This window comes from Pectinophora gossypiella, unplaced genomic scaffold (genome assembly GCF_024362695.1).
Source record: "Pectinophora gossypiella unplaced genomic scaffold, ilPecGoss1.1 Pgos_42, whole genome shotgun sequence".
Lineage (NCBI taxonomy): Eukaryota > Metazoa > Arthropoda > Insecta > Lepidoptera > Gelechiidae > Pectinophora > Pectinophora gossypiella.
This window is the reverse complement of record NW_026063252.1, coordinates 338,157-357,995: the sequence shown is the minus strand read 5'-3', so window position 1 is coordinate 357,995 and position 19,839 is coordinate 338,157. Positions and strand designations below refer to the sequence as shown.

General features: G+C 35.1%; 1 protein-coding gene across 2 annotated transcripts in view; it reads left to right on the top strand.

The window, feature by feature from the left end:
- The window catches only part of LOC126381270 (uncharacterized), a 321,493-nt gene that overhangs the window by 300,078 nt on the left and 1,576 nt on the right, over positions 1–19,839 (top strand). The window lies entirely within an intron of this gene.

Below are 19,839 nucleotides of genomic sequence, written 5' to 3'. Positions count from 1 at the left end.
ATTCGCGAGTGTTATTATATTGGAGTATTCAATGAACAAAGTGTATCTGCCTATTTTCGCCTCGTGCCGGGAAGCCGCTTCATAACTCAAAAGTTTATGCGGACTTTTGAGTTAATTCGTTTGGGGTTCGGAGTAGGAGTCTACTCCGAGGGTGGGGGCTTAGGTTTCATCATCATCACCTTTCATCATTTCATTAATCATCAAGAAAAAAATACGTCAGACATGGCTGTATGGGCATAGTTCCCTTTGCCTTACCCTTCGGGGAAAACCAAAACAAAAAAAAAAAAAGTAATTTCATATTTTCAAATCGGTAGGCAATGGAATCCACAGGTTACGCAAATGTATTGTCATTAATTATAGCCTCATCTTTTTTTTCTTTTTGGAAATTTTTGGCCTGGTTACATAGACCTTTAGGTTTGTGATACGAATTAACTCAAAAGTCCATATAAATTTTCGAGTTATGAAGCGGCTTCTTGGGATGAAGTGAAAATAGATAGTACCACTTTGTTTATTGAATGTTTATTTATACTTTATATTTATCCTCTTAAGACCGAGATATCCATACACAATAGTTAAACAATGGTGTTTGGGTTTATAAAGAACATTTGGTCTTATGAGTATATTTTTCCGATATGATAACACTTAAGTGAATGTTTTTCGATTACTTCTTCATTTCGTATTAAATATAAATAGATTATTCAATGAAGAAAACAACTTTCCCGCCAAAAAACAATGGAAAAATTAATGAAAATACTCAATCTTCATTGCTTATTTAAAAAAGTTATATTGTACTGTAGTGACAAAAAGCAATTAGATTTTATATTGCTTATTTATTAATTCCATCGACATCTATGCGACCAAGTGAAGAAAAAAGTACCTCAATATTTTTCGATATTGGCTGTTTGAATCTGCTTTGCCAGAATTTCTTTGTTAGTCTCATGGAAAAAAAAAGTAAACTCAGTACCCAAACCGTTGGCGCGAAAAAGTGACAAGCGTTTTTTCACTTGTATTTCAAGATTTCCAAGGGTAAGTCGATTTTGTTATTGATAATTTAACAGTTATTTATAAATATTTTTTAGGTATATAATCTTTAAAATCGTAAAACAGTTAGCCATATAAACATAATTATTATAATTGTAAGATCTTTAACTGTCTGTACTGATTTTCTCTTTTTCACTGAAACATTAAAAGGTAAGTAAGTACCTACTTACTTAAAAGCTATAATTCTTATTTTATTGTCTATTAGATAAACACAAATAGTACAGAAGTGGTTTGTTTACAGATGAAGCGTTCAAGCGTCGAAATTCCATCGTGCTCTACAATGCGTCGCCGTTGCGTCGACGACGAGCCTGCTGCAACCTGCATCGGTGCCGGTAAGTATTTAGATTTTAACGAGCTTAATTCCAGTTTACCAAACGATCGATTGATTTTATGATGATAAAATAGCCGCTTGACATCAGTCATGGAAAAAACTTTACCTAATAACAGGCAATAGGTACCTACCTACTTAAATCAATTGTATTGCCCCTACTTATGCTGTGTGACTAGAATAGGCGATGGTTAATTACTATTAATATTTTTTTAGATTATGTAAGTATGTTGGTAGGTATATGAAATAAGTTAGATGAGATCATAACACTATAGATAATAATAATAAGATTGACTCCTTTTTGAATTATAACAATCTGAGTGTGATTCTTGTTTGACAGCAACCCATGTTGTAGCACAACAGTAACATCACTCATTAGATGACCTGTAATAAGTAGGTCTGTAACAAATTACCTATAATACAAACAAAAGTTAACCTATGACCGTAGTATTATTACTTATTCTATGCTATACTAATACCAGTCACTCTCTTAATATTCTGTGTGAAAAGTTAAACCTTTCTCTAAAATTGTGAAAAAGCCAACTAAATAATTATGTCTGTTTTATGTGTAGAAGGAGTAGCATATTTTATCAAAAATGACAAGTTACTACAAATGGTTAAATACAACTATAACCAATCTTATAATAATATTATAAGATATTAACTATCTAAGAAATATAGAAATAAGTAGTAACTAGGTAACAAAATTATTATAAAGTTACCTACTTAATTATATGCTATTTATAATAACAAAATTATATCAAACAAGTTATTAAGTAAGTATATAGATATAGAGATATCGAAGCTTTGAAGTATTTAGTTTATCTGAAAAAAAAAAGTTTGAATGCAATACATTTGTCTACAATAAACTTATTTAAATTACTGTTAAAGAGTGTATGTAGATTTGTCTATATTTTGAATATGGTTAGGGATATGGTTATATATCTTGATGACCATGTGGTGGGGACTGAAGAAAACTAATCTAATTCAACCGACTTCAAAAAAAGGTTATCAATTTGACCCATATGTATATCATAATGTGTGTTAAATTTTCCATATACTTGCCTGTATGTTTGTCCATGCATTTTGTAGAAACTACAAATCGTATTGCAATGCTTGTTTATTAAGTATCGTCCAACATAAAAAAGAATGCAAGTTTCTTCAAAATTGGTTTAGAAATTTCCAACTTATGGTTGAAAAACAGTTAAAAATTAGGAACTTTGTGTTTCGACTATACTAATAGAAGCTTAGAGCTTAAGTAAGTATGGATACTAATGGTTTGAGAGTAAATTAAAGAAAATTGGAAAACGGTCAAGGGTGTGTCGGACACTACATACATTAAACAAATTATTTATAAGACATTTTATAATATTTCAGTGTTTTGGTAACAATGGTCACTGGCGTATTAATATTATTAGGGTAACTCGAGTTTATACAAATAAAAAGTCATTTCAAAATTTAGATTCTAATGTATTCAACTAAATATTATTTCTTACTTTTTATTTGACAGATTTTGAAGTCCGTTTTATTTTTTTAAATTACTTTTTGTGACAGCTATAAAGTAATAAGCAAAATAAAGTAACAACTGTTTATTACTTTACAGCTATCTAAAGATACTGAAAACGCCGAATACAATGAGTGTCTAAAAAATACCATACCTCCACAACCCTGATACAGTAAAAATATAATGTAGGTAGGACAGGTAGGTATATATACTATGTCATACTATATTTTATGTGTATATGTACCTAAGGTTCCATCCACAGAAAATGTTAGTAAAGGGAAAATCTGTGTATGTAAGTATGTATACGTATCATACGTAGATACACGTCTAACGCAAAAGTACGAGCGAGACAGACCATTCTAACGTAGTATTATTCTTTATTTGATGCCTATAGCTTAAGTGAAGTTCAACTCGATCGCCTTATATCTAGATACTTGAATTTCGCCATCAGAATTTTCTTTTACTAATCTTTTCTGTGGACGAAACCTTTGGTGTCCAAATCGCACTTGCCTGGTTTTTTTTTAATTTATGACAAATATTACTTCACCATACTTACTTCACCTGTATTAGTCTGAAATAATCTCACACTACGATGCAACAAGATCAAAAGAAGAACAAAAACTGTGGTATTACGTTTTCCTGTTATTTTATATTAAATCTTCGAAATATTCCGTCAATAGAGTGCTGCATTGCGTACATACATAATATCTCGCCTATTTTCCATTGGGGTAGGCAGAGAACAGACTGTATAATCCTTTATTTAAGTAAAGTGCAGTGTAATAAATCGACATGTCTTCTAAATATTTTATAACGAGGGTTTGCGTTGCGTTACATCAATTGAGTTGAATGTTTGTATACCGGTACGGCACCCTCTCGATGTCATTGGTCTTAAAGTCATTTTATTAGGTACCTGAATTAAATATTTTATGTTACAATGATGTAATTAATTGCTTAATATTTTATTAAAACTGTCAAAAGGTTACTAATGAGAACGTTGAGGAGTATGAGTGGGATAACTTTGAATGATAAAATAGTGTGATAAGGGACTGTTGTAAAAGAAAATGTAGTGAAGAGAATTGACAAAAGGACGCTTAGATAGGTTGGACAAGGCCAAGATTTATTATACGGATGTAGGTGGTAAAATCAGAAGTGGATGGCCTAGGTGGTACATACCTCGATTAATTTCAGGATGTTTAAAGAAAAGCCACGGTCAAGAGTACTTTGATAAGAGTGGTAGAAGCGAAAGTGATGTGTCAGGATCGTAGTAAGTGGAATTGCGTGGCCGATCCCAACGGAAAATAGGCGTAATCTTAAGTATGTGTTTTTTCAAAAAAGTAGCTTAGCCATTTTCTATATTGTAAAGTCGGCTTTTCACTTCAGCCACAGCTACGATGGCAATGTTGTCGACTTAATTCATCGACCTTTGATGTTCAACCACAAAGTGTGCTCTACATGACCGTCGCGATTAAAATGATGATCGGCGGCGGCTTTGTGCGGCACGAGCTGGCGGCACTGTGTGAAAGTGCTTAAACGAATGCCATTTTAACTACTTATTAAAAAAATCAAGACAACAATTACAAATTACCTAGGTTTATTGATCCGACTGAAATTTTATAAGTATGCGTAGTTTTTTTTTTATATTAGGTAGGTAACTTAATTCTCATATAATAATTATTGCATTCCCTATAATAATATCGGTGAATAATTGTTTTATTAAAAAATAGATTGTTGGAGAATGATAATATTGATAATTGATATTTTAATTTAAGTACTTATGTAGGGTAAACTGCCTAATTATTAGCACCTTAAATGATTGGTACGGTCTAATCATTTTTCGGCACCGAATATATCAAAATGCAAGGAATATATCAAAATGTTCTTATTTTTTTTTCTTAATAAAGTCAGTAGGGGTGTCAATAATAGGGTGTATTACCTTATCTATTAAATAAATTAATATCTAAAATTTACTGAATCCTTAGGTCTAACACACCAAGGCTCCGATGTGTATGAAGGTAATAATTCGCAATGTACGGTTATCTCAGCATGCGCTTCAATTTATTCTACGTTCCACAATCGCGCCTCTTTCACTACTGCCGACATTGATAAAATTTTAAAAATGGGGGATACACTTTACATGCAGTTAAAATACCTACTTCAGCGGGGTGTCAGTTATTTTATGCCAGATGAATTACCCAATGAGCTTCGCATCGGGGATAACGTCGCACATATAGTTAGTATGGAGGACAACTGGATCATTTCTAATACGTATCCTACAAGTCCCGCGAATAAAGACATAGGTTTATTAACGTTAAAGAATATACTGGACAACAGAGTGTTTTTTAATACTAATGACTATACTGTCGATTCGCAATTCGCTTATAATGTGAACAATTCAAATCACAACGATAGTACCGATAGCATATTGTTTACGGGTCAGGGTTATACTTTTAGTTTTTGGCGGTTTAATGGTGAATATTATTTCTTTAACAGCCATGCAGTTAACAGCAAAAACATTAATATAGGAACGGGTAAGCCAGAGGATGGTCCTTACGTAGCACGTTTATTTAAATGTAATTCGACCGAAGCGCTAGCCAAACTTTTGCTCGCGAATGAAGTTTACGACGGATCCGAATACTCATTAACCCGATTAAGAGTATTAAATGACGACCTTATATGGCAAAACGAAACGCAGGTTAGTTCCGAAACATCACAATCCATTTTAGTAGATTTAATATCATCACCATTACTGAATGAGAATCAAACCTTAGATTCGATTTTGATGAACTATCAGTCAACCCTGGCCCCGTGTAAAACCTCTGTGCAAAATTTTGATATTAGTAAATTGGAAGTTGATTCAAATCCGGTAGATGTATATGACACTACAAGTGATTTAAAACTATCAATTTTAAAACCAGTTGTCCTATTAGAAAGAATTAGTTATCAAGGCGAAAACCAATGCGTTAAAAATAAAGGTAGCCGACCCAAAAAACAGAAACGCGGACCGAAACCAAGTAAAGAAAACGCGCATCGCGAAGCTGTAAGCAAATATACGAAGAAAAACCCGGCTGTTAATCGCGAGGCAGTTCAACGGTATAACGAACGTAACCCAGACGTTCATCGTGCGGCCGTTCAACGTTATAACGAGAACAACCCAGATGTTCACCGCGCGGCCGTTCAACGTTATGACGAGAACAACCCAGACGTCCATCGCGCGGCCGTTCACCGTTATAACGAGAACAACCCAGACGTTCATCGCGCGGCCGTTCAACGTTATAACGAGAACAACCCAGACGTTCATCGCGCGGCCGTTCAACGTTATAACGAGAACAACCCAGACGTTCATCGCGCGGCCGTTCAACGTTATAACGAGAACAACCCAGACGTTCATCGTGCGGCCGTTCAACGTTATAACGAGAATAATCCAGACGTTCATCGCGCGGCCGTTCAACGTTATATCGAGAACAACCCAGACGATCATCGCGCGGCCGTTCAACGTTATAACGAGCTCCACCCCGAAATTATCAAAAAAGCAGCACGAAAATACACAGAGAATAGTCGTAACATAGAAACGCCGCTGAGATATTCAAAAAATTTAATAGGTGAAAAACAGGGACACGAACTTAATATTATTAGATTATATAATTTGAAAAATACGTCGCTTCTGTGTGATAAAACATATAGATGTCCAAATTGTAATGCTCCATTGTTCGAAGAAGAGAAATCTCGTCGACAATGGTGTTGTCATTCAGGAGATTATAACGTTCAGAATTTTCTCCCATTAAACGAAGAATTTTATACAAATCCAGCTTTTTTAAATAGACCACGCGCTTACAATAATATTTTTGCATTTTCGGCATTAGGTGTTTCCCACGGTTACCATCATCCAGAAGGTATATCTTTTCTAAAAATTCAAGGACGTATTTACCACCGTATCTTTGATTTATCTTACAATGAAAGTCCGAATAATATAAATTTTTACATAAATGACAGTAGCGAAAGAGAGAGTTTAGCTGGCGAATTAAGTTTAGATAAATCGGTAGTTCGAATGATTACAGGTTTCATGCACACAGTTAATCCATACATAAATTGTTTTAGAAGATTAAGTTTAGAGGTATCATCAGAAGCTTTCTTGAAGTTCGAAAAAACTACTCGTGCGACTCACGGTAACATCCTCGGAGATCAACCTATTGGTCAAGAAATTGCCGCAATTATTAGTACAGACCGCGAAGAATTTTCTCCACGCTGTATTGTAGTCAAAAAGATAGCAGACGGTAGGCCTCGAACAATAGATATAATGGATTCCTTATACGAGACTTTCCAGTATCCTCTCTTATATCCTCACGGAAATACTGGTTGGCATCCAGATATGAGAGATAATAAGGGCAATAAGCTTAATCAGGTTAAATATGTCCGTTGTTTACTTTTATCAGAATCGCGATTTAGCATATTTGGTCGTTTATCTGAAGAGTGGTTAGTCGATATGTTTTGTAGAGTTTTAGAAGAACGCTTGCGGTTTTTGAAAAATAGCCAAACAAAACAACAAAACAGGCTAAGAGTAGCTCCACTCCAAGAATTAATTAATGACGAGTTTATTTTAGGAGAAGGTGGAGTAGAACCTGGTAAAATTTATTTACCTAGCTCATTCACAGGGGGTCCACGGTACATGAAAAAGAAATACCTGGACGCTATAGCAATGGTAAACAGGTTAGGTCCACCATCATATTTTTTAACTTTAACTTGTAACCCCAACTGGCCTGAAATAAAAAATTCAACATTATCAGGTCGACCAAAAGACCCCCTAACATGTGCTCGAGTTTTCAACTTAAAACTCGGAGAGTTATTGAAAGATTTAAAATCGGGTAAATGGTTCGGAAAAATTGTTTATATAATGCATGTTATAGAGTTCCAAAAAAGAGGACTACCACACGCGCATATTGCTTTTAGAGTGGAAGGTGGTGGACCAGTAGAAAGTCTGGATATTGATAAGTTTGTACGTGCCACCATACCCGATCCAGCACAAACTTTATTATACAAAGTTGTCATGGATCATATGATACACGGTCCATGTGGCCCTCCTTACCGAACTAATTTGCCGTGTTGGAATAGTGAAAAGAAAAACTGCTTAAAATATTTCCCAAAAAAAGAAACACCAGTCACCTTCAGTGACGATAGAGGTTTTATACATTTACGTCGCAATAGTAAAAATCAGGCGATTATTAAATATCGCGGCAGAGACGTAATAGTTAATGATTTGTGGGTCGTTCCTTATAATCCTGCTCTTCTCCTAAAATATGATGCTCACATAAATTTAGAAGTGTCGACACAGCGTGCTATAATTAAGTATTTATTTAAATATATGACAAAAGGACCTGATGAAGCCCGTATTGCCGTTGTTGATGAAGAACATCGTGAGGATGAAATCGAACAATATGTCACTAAGCGATATATTAGTTCTAGCGAAGCAGCGTGGCGTGTTCTCGAATTTGATATTGTAGCTAGGAACCCTACGGTAAAAATGTTAACAGTACATTTGCCCGATCAAAATTCGGTATTTTTTAAGCCTGGCCACGCGAACGAGGCAGTTAATAATGCAGGTTCAGATCTTTTAGACTATTTCAGTAGGCCTTTAACTGAGGAGTTTGATCGGGTATCCTACTTAGACTTTTTCGAAACTTACAACATTCATGCGAAAGATCCATGTTTAAAGACAGTTCAGGCGGTGCAAATGCAGAACGGCAAATTTCTTACGCGGAGAATGCGGGGTGAGCTCGTCGCGCGTCTATTTTGGGTCGCGCCGAACAGAGGTGAACAGTTCTTTTTAAGACTTCTTTTAAGTGTTTACCCTTGTCGTAGTTTCGCGGATTTACTTCATATTGGAGGTCCAAATTGCAAAACTTTTCAAGAAGCTGCCAAATTCGTAGGACTTGCGGACGACGCAGTCGAATATGAACGGGCTATGGAAGAAGCTTCCACTTTTTTAACCGGACCACGACTTCGTAGCTTTTTTGTAACGCTGGCTGTTAATGGTGCCTCAGTGGCGTCACTGTGGAACACGTATAAACGTCAATTGGCCGAAGATTTCCTTTACAGGGTGCCAGATGACGAAGAAAACGCGTTTAACATGTGCCTCATTCAAATAGATAGAATGCTACGCAGACACGGAACTTCTTTAGTAGAACAAGGTTTGCCAGAAGTAATTTACAGGTCAACGGAATTGGATAGGGAACGCACTGAATATGATTTAGATAGTTTGAAAGCATACGTAGAAGAGTGGTTGCCACAGTTATCCCCCGATCAACGAGCCGTATTCGATTACGTGGAAAAGCTTTGCATAGATAGTGTTTACCGAGAATCCAACAACTGTGCGATTTTTATCGATGGCCCCGCCGGCACCGGAAAAACGCTATTATTGAAGGTCATAACTGCATATATCCGCGGTAACCTTAAAGGTGTAGTTTTAACTTGTGCATCGTCTGCAATTGCTGCTCAAAATTACACAAACGGAATGACGGCTCATTCCTTGTTTAGATTTCCTTTACATCTATTAGATGATAGCGGATACTGGAACATCTCAAATGGTACTCAAAGAGCTGAATTGATTTACAATTCTAATCTCATTGTGTATGATGAAGCGCCGATGGCTCATAAATACCTTATAAATTTATTAAATAGATCATTGCAAGATTTGATGAGGTCAGACAAAATTTTTGGTTCTAAAATAATTATTTTTGCAGGAGATTTTCGTCAAATTCCTCCTGTAGTCCCAGAAGCACGAACGAATTTTGATATATTAAACGCGTCACTAAAAACTTCTCCTATTTGGAAACAATTGAAAAAATTTAGTTTGGTAACTTCACAGAGATGTAAGGATGACGCACAGTATGCAGAATTTCTTTTAAAACTGGGTTCAAATTCATTACCTACTCTTAGGTTAGAAACAAATAATAATGATTTGCAATTAGTCCAACTTGAATCCATTGATTATGTTACTGAATTAGAAGATTTAATTGATTTTGTATTCCCAGAAGTTACCCTTACTGAGCCAGGCGTATGCTCCTTCAGAGCGATTCTATGCACCCGTAACGATGCAGTTAGAGAAATTAATGCCGTTATTTTAGACAAACTACCAGGAGAAGTATTACATTTTTATGCCATAGACAAAGTTTTAAGCGACAACGCTGATCAAGTATATTTTAGTCCCGAATTTTTACATACACTTCGACCACAAGGTGTTCCAGATTTCGATTTGCAATTAAAATTAGAATGTGTTTGTGTAATCACGCGTAATCTTAGTTTCGCGGACGGCTTAGTAAATGGCACCAAAGTAATAGTTGTTGAAACATCTCCATATATTATTAAAGTTCGGAAACAAGGTGAACTAGGAGATTATTTGATCCCTCGAATTCTTTTTAAAGCGCCTATAGAACATAACAGCCCTTACGAGATGTGTCGCCGTCAATTCCCATTGCAGGTGTGTTACGCAATGACCATTCACAAGAGCCAGGGTCAAACGATTAGTCGCGTTGGGGTCGATCTTAGATCTGATATGTTTAGTCACGGTCAACTGTATGTAGCTTTAGGTCGCGTTCGCGAAAGACGTGACATAAAAGTACTACTACCCAGGCACCGAATCGAAAATGACCAACCTTTCTCGAATAACGTTATCATATCAGAACTTTTAAGTTTAACGTAACTTTATTTAGGGTGGCACTTCTTGAAAAGACTGAACAGTTCATCTCTGTTATTAAGCTTATTGGGTTTTTTAGATCGGTTAAATCATGTGCTGAAATTATCGTATATTGCGAATTATTTATTATTATTTATATTCATTCTATCTTGTTTTTTCTTCTTTTCGTATAATTTAACGATAGAACTGACTTTAACAAGCTTGCACTCGATTTGATGATGGTTACATTGAATTTCAAAGCTAGGTTTACCATTTTATTAGTCACAATCACTGAATTAAAATGTGTGTTAATCAATTGGCAATGTGTGCATGCCCTTCCCAGCCGTTAACGCTGTGGAGGCTCATCTTTAGGGGACGAGAGAACGGGCGTGAAGTGAACTGGCAGGATGAACACTTGGCTGCGGGTGCGACCGGTGCATGAGAGTGAAGTGGAGCTGGCTGGAAGATGGAGGCAGGTATCACTCGATTGCTTTAGCTGAGTTCCACTCAGATTAAGTAAGCTGTCATATGGATGAATGTCGCAGGTTGGAATGATCCGGAGTAGAACTGTCGGTGTCGTTCCCATCGTCGTAGGCATTTTCGGTGGATTTTGTAGGTCGTTCAACAATGGTTGCGTGAGTTTTAGCTGTCAAGCTGCTATGCCGTGCTAGCCGATTCTTGCGATCTGGGATACAAGGGATGGACGTATCCTGTGGAATGATCGTGTCAGTGAAGGTTTGAATGTCGCTTAGGACTGGAAAGGAGGGAGTACGGAAACTGTAATCAGTATTCAGGATCTCGCTGTACATGGACAATGTTTAGTTTAGGTGTATTAAAGTGGTAATTGTTCGAAGTTATTTGAAAAGAATTCTGTTTCAGTGTTTAAGCGCTAAAACTGTTTGTTTTTTGTAAGCAAACGTATGATTTATTGATGTTCATTTTTTACTTTATAACGCTATACAAATGATTTTGTTACCAAATGACAATGGGCACTTTTGTATGAAACTTGGTCCAAGAACCTCCACTGATGAGACTTATATGTAATGAAAGCTTATGCTTTCCCTATGATTCTGGCAAAGTTCTATCAGATTCTGTCCCGGGGTTCTTTTTTTACGGCCATGTTTGTCCTGGCTAAAAATGTGATAAAATACAGTGGGAGCTAAAATCGACTCAAGATTTGTTGCTGGATAACTAAGTCTACATAAATAATTATGTATCATATTGTATATCATTTTAAAGAGGATCTTTTCCAGAATCCGAAACATAAAAAAAAAAACAAAAAAAAATCTTTTTGTAAGCGAATTATAGTCATTTTATATCTGCAGCGCCATTGTTTCTCGATAGCTAAGTTCAAGTTTCATGCCTTTTACCCCTTCCAAAAGTATCTTACCGATTTTTTTTATATTGCTTCCGGAATTTGATCTGAGTGATAATAACAAGAAAAATAAATAAACACCTCTCCGATAGATACCGGCTAAGCTATTGCCTATTGCAAGAAATCGTCATCATAAGCAAGTCATTACGGTATTGCATATAAGCTTATCAGCAACTTGGAACTTGGTCCAAGAGCCTCCACTGGTGAGACTTACATGTAATGATAGCTTATACTTGTCCTATGATTCTGGCAAAGTTCTATTAAACTCTGTCCTAGGGTGTTTTTACGGCCATGTTTGTCCTGAGTGTACAGTAGTGGACTGCAAAATCACCTCAGGATTTGTTGTCGAAAAACTATCTAACTAAGTCTATATACATAATTATATATCATAATGTATATCAATTTTAAAAGGGAAGGTTATCAGAATCAGAAATAAAAAAAATGCATTATGTAAACGACTTTTAGCCAACTCACGTCCGTAGCACCATTTTTCTCAGCAGCTACGTACGAGTTTCGCGCCTTCCAACCTTTCCAAAGGAGTCCAATCATTTTTTCCTTCTTCTGATATTGCATTCTTAACCTGTCAAGTAACAACAAAGAAAAAAAAATAAGAAGAAATAAAATAGATACCATTCCGATAGAGGCCGCGTAAGCTATGGACCTATCGCAAGATAACGTACTCAAAGGCTAGTCATTATAATCCAACAGACATAACATGATTAGAATGCGGCGGGACGGAAATGTAGTACATCGCCTTATGCGAAAGAGACGAAATATGTGTCTCTTTAACACTAACAGTATACAGCTTAGTACGAGAGAAACAAGAAATAAGTCATTCTAATCAAGATGCAATACAATGACTCCATTGTATACAAAAGAAACACATTTATTAAACAAGTTCAGGCAATAACTGGTGCAAAAGGCGGCTTTATTGCCAAGGTAGCAATTACTACCAGGCAACCTTACGTTTACGATACGTTTGTTGTACCATTCGGCATTGTTTATAAGACAAGATATAAGCCTGGATTAATAAAACAAGATTGTGGTGAAAGAAAACATACTACATTTGCGTCCTCCCGCATTCTAATCATGTTACGTCTGTTGAATTATAATGACTAGCCTTTGAGTACGTTATCTTGCAATAGGTCCATAGCTTACGCGGCCTCTATCGGAATGGTATCTATTTTATTTCTTGTTGTTGTCACTTGTCAGGTTAAGAATACAATATCAGAAGAAGGAAAAAATGATTGGGCTTCTTTGGAAAGGTTGGAAGGCGCGAAACTCGTACGTAGTCTGCTGAGAAAAATGGTGCTACGGACGTGAGTTGGCTAAAAGTCGTTTACATACTTAATGCATTTTTTTTATTTGTGTTTCTGATTCTGATAACCTTTCCCTTTAAAATTGATATACATTATGATATATAATTATGTATATAGACTTAGTTAAATAGTTTTTCGACAACAAATCCTGAGGTGATTTTGCAGTCCACTACTGTACACTCAGGACAAACATGGCCGTAAAAAAACCCTAGGACAGAGTTTGATAGAACTTTGCCAGAATCATAAGACAAGTATAAGCTATCATTACATGCAAGTCTCACCAGTGGAGGTTCTTGGACCAAGTTCCAAGTTGCTGATAAGCTTATAATATGCAATACCGTAATGACTTGCTAATGATGACGATTTATTGCAATAGGCGATAGCTTAGGCGGTCTCTATCGGAGAGGTGTCTATTTATTTTTCTTGTTATTATCACTTAGATCAAATTCCGGAAGCAATATAAAAAAAATCGGTAAGATACTTTTGGAAGGGGTAAAAGGCATGAAACTTGAACTTAGCTACCGAGAAACAATGGCGCTGCAGATCCAAATTGACTATAATTCGCTTCAAAAAATATTTTTTTTTTGTTTTTTTTTTATGTTTCGGATTCTGGAAAAGATCCTCTTTAAAATGATATACAATATGATACATAATTATTTATTTAGACTTAGTTATCCAGCAACAAATCTTGAGCCGATTTTAGCTCCCACTGTATTTTATCACATTTTTAGCCAGGACAAACATGGCCGTAAAAAAAGAACCCCGGGACAGAATCTGTTAGAACTTTGCCAGATTCATAGAGAAAGCATAAGCTTTCATTACATATAAGTCTCATCAGTGGAGGTTCTTGGACCAGATTCGCCCATTCTCCTTTAAGTGCGTATATAAATAATAAATGAATACTAAAATATTTCGATGAAGACACCAATGATGTTTATTGATACATTTTTCTCCTAAGTGTTACTTTCTCAACTTAAAGCAATAAGTTATGCAGTAATTATACTTCTACGAGTATATTTAAACAAATCATCATTCAAAAGCATTTTACCCAATACCTAACTTACATTAAGTAAAATTTATCTTTGTCATTTCAGTGACTTATTTTTTTATCATTCACTAAGCAGTAAGCAAAATATATTTACTAAAATAATAAAAAAAAATACGATATTCATGGTAAGTTGGATTAGCTATTTTATAATACAAACGACTTGATATTTTCATTCATTAATTCAGGAAAATAAATGTACAATGAAAAATAAGTTTTTATAACCGATTAAATTTGTGTAATATGTAGTTTTACTCATCAATATAGTAAAAAAATATAATTTGCATTAAAATTGCACTAAAGAATATTTTATACTAGCGTATATTAGTAACTTAAGTTAGAATTAAGTAAACAAACAAAAAAAATATAAATATAAGGAACAAAAAAAAAGGAAGGCCTTAAAATAATAAATATAAGGAAGAAAGAAAACTCCGGATCCGGATCTGTTTACTCATCATCAAGGAAACTTTAAGAAATAACATTACTTCAAATGTCTGCTCGAAGAAAGATTCAGAAACTTAAACAATTGCCAAGCTGGAAATCGATTAATGAGTACACATAAACGCTACATAGTAAAACTCGCGTGTCCTGTGATGGATACAGTATATTATACATTAGCATTCAATGGTGTATGAATCGTCATCGTCATTGTGTCAGCAAAGACGCATCATCAATTGCACAGATTTGTGGCTACAAATATATAAATGAAAAGTGTTATTTAGAACATTATTTATTGTGTTGTGCAATAAAATAAGTCAGTAATTACCTGTATCCGGCAGTGCGAACAATTTCATTCATAAACATGGGTAAATATGACGACTGTCAGATGGGCTAAACATGAAAAAAAGTCCTTAAACAAAATCCCATTGTTTCGCTATTGTGTTTGAAAATCTAAGCCACAGGAGGATATTAAGTACACCATGCTTTACCTTTAATGGCGTATGTAAAAATAATTAAGCCTATAATCAACAACGAATGTTCTATACCATCTTAAGCAAATTCAAAAACAAATTTGATCATGTTAATTTCTGGCCTCCCACAAGCGGGTCTCACCAGTATTGACAGAAGAATGATCACTCATCGATACAAAACATACATAAAGTAATTAATACATGTGTACAGGCTAAATAAAGTGAAATTGCTAGAAAATACCTGCTACTTGGAAAAACAACAATTGGAGAAGAAAGCACTACCTAACAACGTGAAACTTTGATATTCAAATTTTCAAATAAAATATGGCTAAAACAAAAAAAAAATACTTAAAAATTGAAAGGTAAAAGAAAACGCCTTTATTTAAAAAAATAGAAAGCGAGTCATATTTTATATATTCTGGTAAAATTGTACAGTTTTAAATGTTACCAAATACACCAAATGTTATTAGAAATGAAAGTAACTGCAAATAGTTTAATTCATATGTGTACAGTCATAACCAACAAACTACCTACGTAATATTTTAAGATAATAGTTTTTTTAAAGTCTACATTCGTTATTTATTTACTTATAATGACGTAAATAACAAACAAATATGCTTGTTATTAATTTGCATACACCTACAGTAAATCCAACTTACCATGAATATACATACAATAATATATAATATAATATACATAGTAAGTGCAGAATAAAAACTTAGGGATTACATGGTTTTATGTTTTCCAGTGGATCTGGTTAGAGCTATGTCACGCTAAATTGTGTTCTTTGCATTTCTTCTTACAATACTTTTCAATAGAACACTGTTTCGCATGAGACGGTTCCTCAAAAAACATAATATCGTGTATGAGCTAAACAAAAACTTAGGTTTTATATGGTTTTATGTTTTCCAGTGGATCTGGTTAGAGCTATGTCACGCTAAATTGTGTTCTTTGCATTTCTTCTTACAATACTTTTCAATAGAACACTGTTTCGCATGAGACGGTTCCTCAAAAAACATAATATCGTGTATGAGCTAAACAAAAACTTAGGTTTTATATGGTTTTATGTTTTCCAGTGGGTCTGGTTAGAGCTATGTCACGCTAAATGGCGTTCTTTGCATTTCTTCTTACAATACTTTTCAATAGAACACTGTTTCGCATGAGACGGTTCCTCAAAAAACATAATATCGTGTATGAGCTAAACAAAAACTTAGGTTTTATATGGTTTTATGTTTTCCAGTGGATCTGGTTAGAGCTATGTCATGCTAAATGGTGTTTTCTGTATTTCTTCTTGCAATACTTTTCAATAGAACACTGTTTCGCATGACACGGTTCCTCAAAAAACATAATATCGTGTATGAGCTAAACAAAAACTTAGGTTTTACATGGTTTTATGTTTTCCAGTGGGTCTGGTTAGAGCTATGTCACGCTAAATGGCGTTCTTTGCATTTCTTCTTACAATACTTTTCAATAGAACACTGTTTCGCATGAGACGGTTCCTCAAAAAACATAATATCGTGTATGAGCTAAACAAAAACTTAGGTTTTATATGGTTTTATGTTTTCCAGTGGGTCTGGTTAGAGCTATGTCACGCTAAATGGCGTTCTTTGCATTTCTTCTTACAAAACTTTTCAATAGAACACTGTTTCGCATGAGACGGTTCCTCAAAAAACATAATATCGTGTATGAGCTAAACAAAAACTTAGGTTTTATATGGTTTTATGTTTTCCAGTGGATCTGGTTAGAGCTATGTCACGCTAAATGGTGTTCTTTGCATTTCTTCTTACAATACTTTTCAATAGAACACTGTTTCGCATGAGACGGTTCCTCAAAAAACATAATATCGTGTATGAGCTAAACTAAAACTTAGGTTTTACATGGTTTTATGTTTTCCAGTGGATCTGGTTAGAGCTATGTCACGCTAAATTGTGTTCTTTGCATTTCTTCTTACAATACTTTTCAATAGAACACTGTTTCGCATGAGACGGTTCCTCAAAAAACATAATATCGTGTATGAGCTAAACTAAAACTTAGGTTTTATATGGTTTTATGTTTTCCAGTGGATCTGGTTAGAGCTATGTCACGCTAAATGGCGTTCTTTGCATTTCTTCTTACAATACTTTTCAATAGAACACTGTTTCGCATGAGACGGTTCCTCAAAAAACATAATATCGTGTATGAGCTAAACAAAAACTTAGGTTTTATATGGTTTTATGTTTTCCAGTGGATCTGGTTAGAGCTATGTCACGCTAAATGGCGTTCTTTGCATGTCTTCTTACAATACTTTTCAATAGAACACTGTTTCGCATGAGACGGTTCCTCAAAAAACATAATATCGTGTATGAGCTAAACAAAAACTTAGGTTTTATATGGTTTTATGTTTTCCAGTGGATCTGGTTAGAGCTATGTCACGCTAAATGGTGTTCTTTGCATTTCTTCTTACAATACTTTTCAATAGAACACTGTTTCGCATGAGACGGTTCCTCAAAAAACATAATATCGTGTATGAGCTAAACAAAAACTTAGGTTTTATATGGTTTTATGTTTTCCAGTGGATCTGGTTAGAGCTATGTCACGCTAAATGGTGTTCTTTGCATTTCTTCTTACAATACTTTTCAATAGAACACTGTTTCGCATGAGACGGTTCCTCAAAAAACATAATATCGTGTATGAGCTAAACTAAAACTTAGGTTTTACATGGTTTTATGTTTTCCAGTGGATCTGGTTAGAGCTATGTCACGCTAAATTGTGTTCTTTGCATTTCTTCTTACAATACTTTTCAATAGAACACTGTTTCGCATGAGACGGTTCCTCAAAAAACATAATATCATGTATGAGCTAAACTAAAACTTAGGTTTTATATGGTTTTATGTTTTCCAGTGGATCTGGTTAGAGCCATGTCATGCTAAATGGTGTTTTCTGTATTTCTTCTTGCAATACTTTTCAATAGAACACTGTTTCGCATGACACGGTTCCTCAAAAAACATAATATCGTGTATGAGCTAAACTAAAACTTAGGTTTTATATGGTTTTATGTTTTCCAGTGGATCTGGTTAGAGCTATGTCACGCTAAATTGTGTTCTTTGCATTTCTTCTTACAATACTTTTCAATAGAACACTGTTTCGCATGAGACGGTTCCTCAAAAAACATAATATCGTGTATGAGCTAAACTAAAACTTAGGGTTTTACATGGTTTTATGTTTTCCAGTGGATCTGGTTAGAGCTATGTCACGCTAAATTGTGTTCTTTGCATTTCTTCTTACAATACTTTTCAATAGAACACTGTTTCGCATGACACGGTTCCTCAAAAAACATAATATCGTGTATGAGCTAAACAAAAACTTAGGGTTTTACATGGTTTTATGTTTTCCAGTGGATCTGGTTAGAGCCATGTCACGCTAAATAGCATTCTTGTCATTTCTTCTTTCCATCCTTTATATTATATTAAATAATATTTCATACGGTATTATTTCGTTCTTTAATTTAATGTGTTTTTAGTGCTTCTGAATGTGATTTTGTTTTAAATACTTAGCTTATTAGCATTCATCAGTATCCAAGAATTCATCATACCACTGCTAATCAATAAACAAACATCAGTCTTAGCGTTTAAATACCGAAAAAATACCTGCCTGTTCATTTATTACTTGTTTCATTAAACAGGAATTTGCATATCGATCGTTTTCAATTAACTTCGAACAGTTACAACTACACGTAAACTGAGCATGTAGTCTATTTACAGCAAGATCGTGACCGCTGACTGCAGCTCTCCTTCTCCCTCCATTTCACTCCCAACCGACATTTTCACCTTTGCTGATATGATTACTCCACAGGATACCTCCATCCCCTGCATACCTGGTCGCTAGATTCGGCTGGCACGTCATATCGGTTTGACAGCCAACTCACGTAACTATTGTTGATCGACCCACAGTCCACTGAAGTGCCTACGATGAAGGGAACAACATGGACAGTTCTACTCCGAATTACTCCAACCCATGCGATGTTCATCCATGCGACAACCCACCTGATCTGAGTGGAACTTAACTGAAGCAAGAGAGTGATGCCTAATTCCATCTGCCAACTAGCTCCACTTCTCTCCCGTGCACCAGTCGCACCCACACCGACGTGTTCATCTTGCCAGTTTTCCTCACACCCGTCCACTTGTCTCTTGAAGATTGGCGTCCACAACACCAACGGTTGGTTAGGTCATGCAAGCATTGTTACAATTGATAAAAACACATATTTTCATTTAGTGAATGTGATAACCTGTACTAATAATTTGGTCAACTTAGCGATGATAACTCAATGTAAGTATTAACAAACTCGGTACGTGTTTGTTATTGTCAATAATATCTTTAAATTATACAACTCGCTTATGTTTGACAATTACTGAGTAATTGCTTTGCTTATTGCATGCTAATTGCTGAAAATTGCTTTTTATTTTAAATTCCTTAGCTAAAAATTGCTTTTTCTTTCACATTTCTCTGCTTATTGAATGACTATTGCTAACTCATTAGATAGAACCTACTTCTCATATAAGTAGGTGGATGCGGCCTCGATTAGCGGGGGAACCACATGAAAAAAAGCGAGCTACTGGGTGTACCTCCTGGGTAGTTTGGAAATCACCTAATATATATATGTATATATTTATA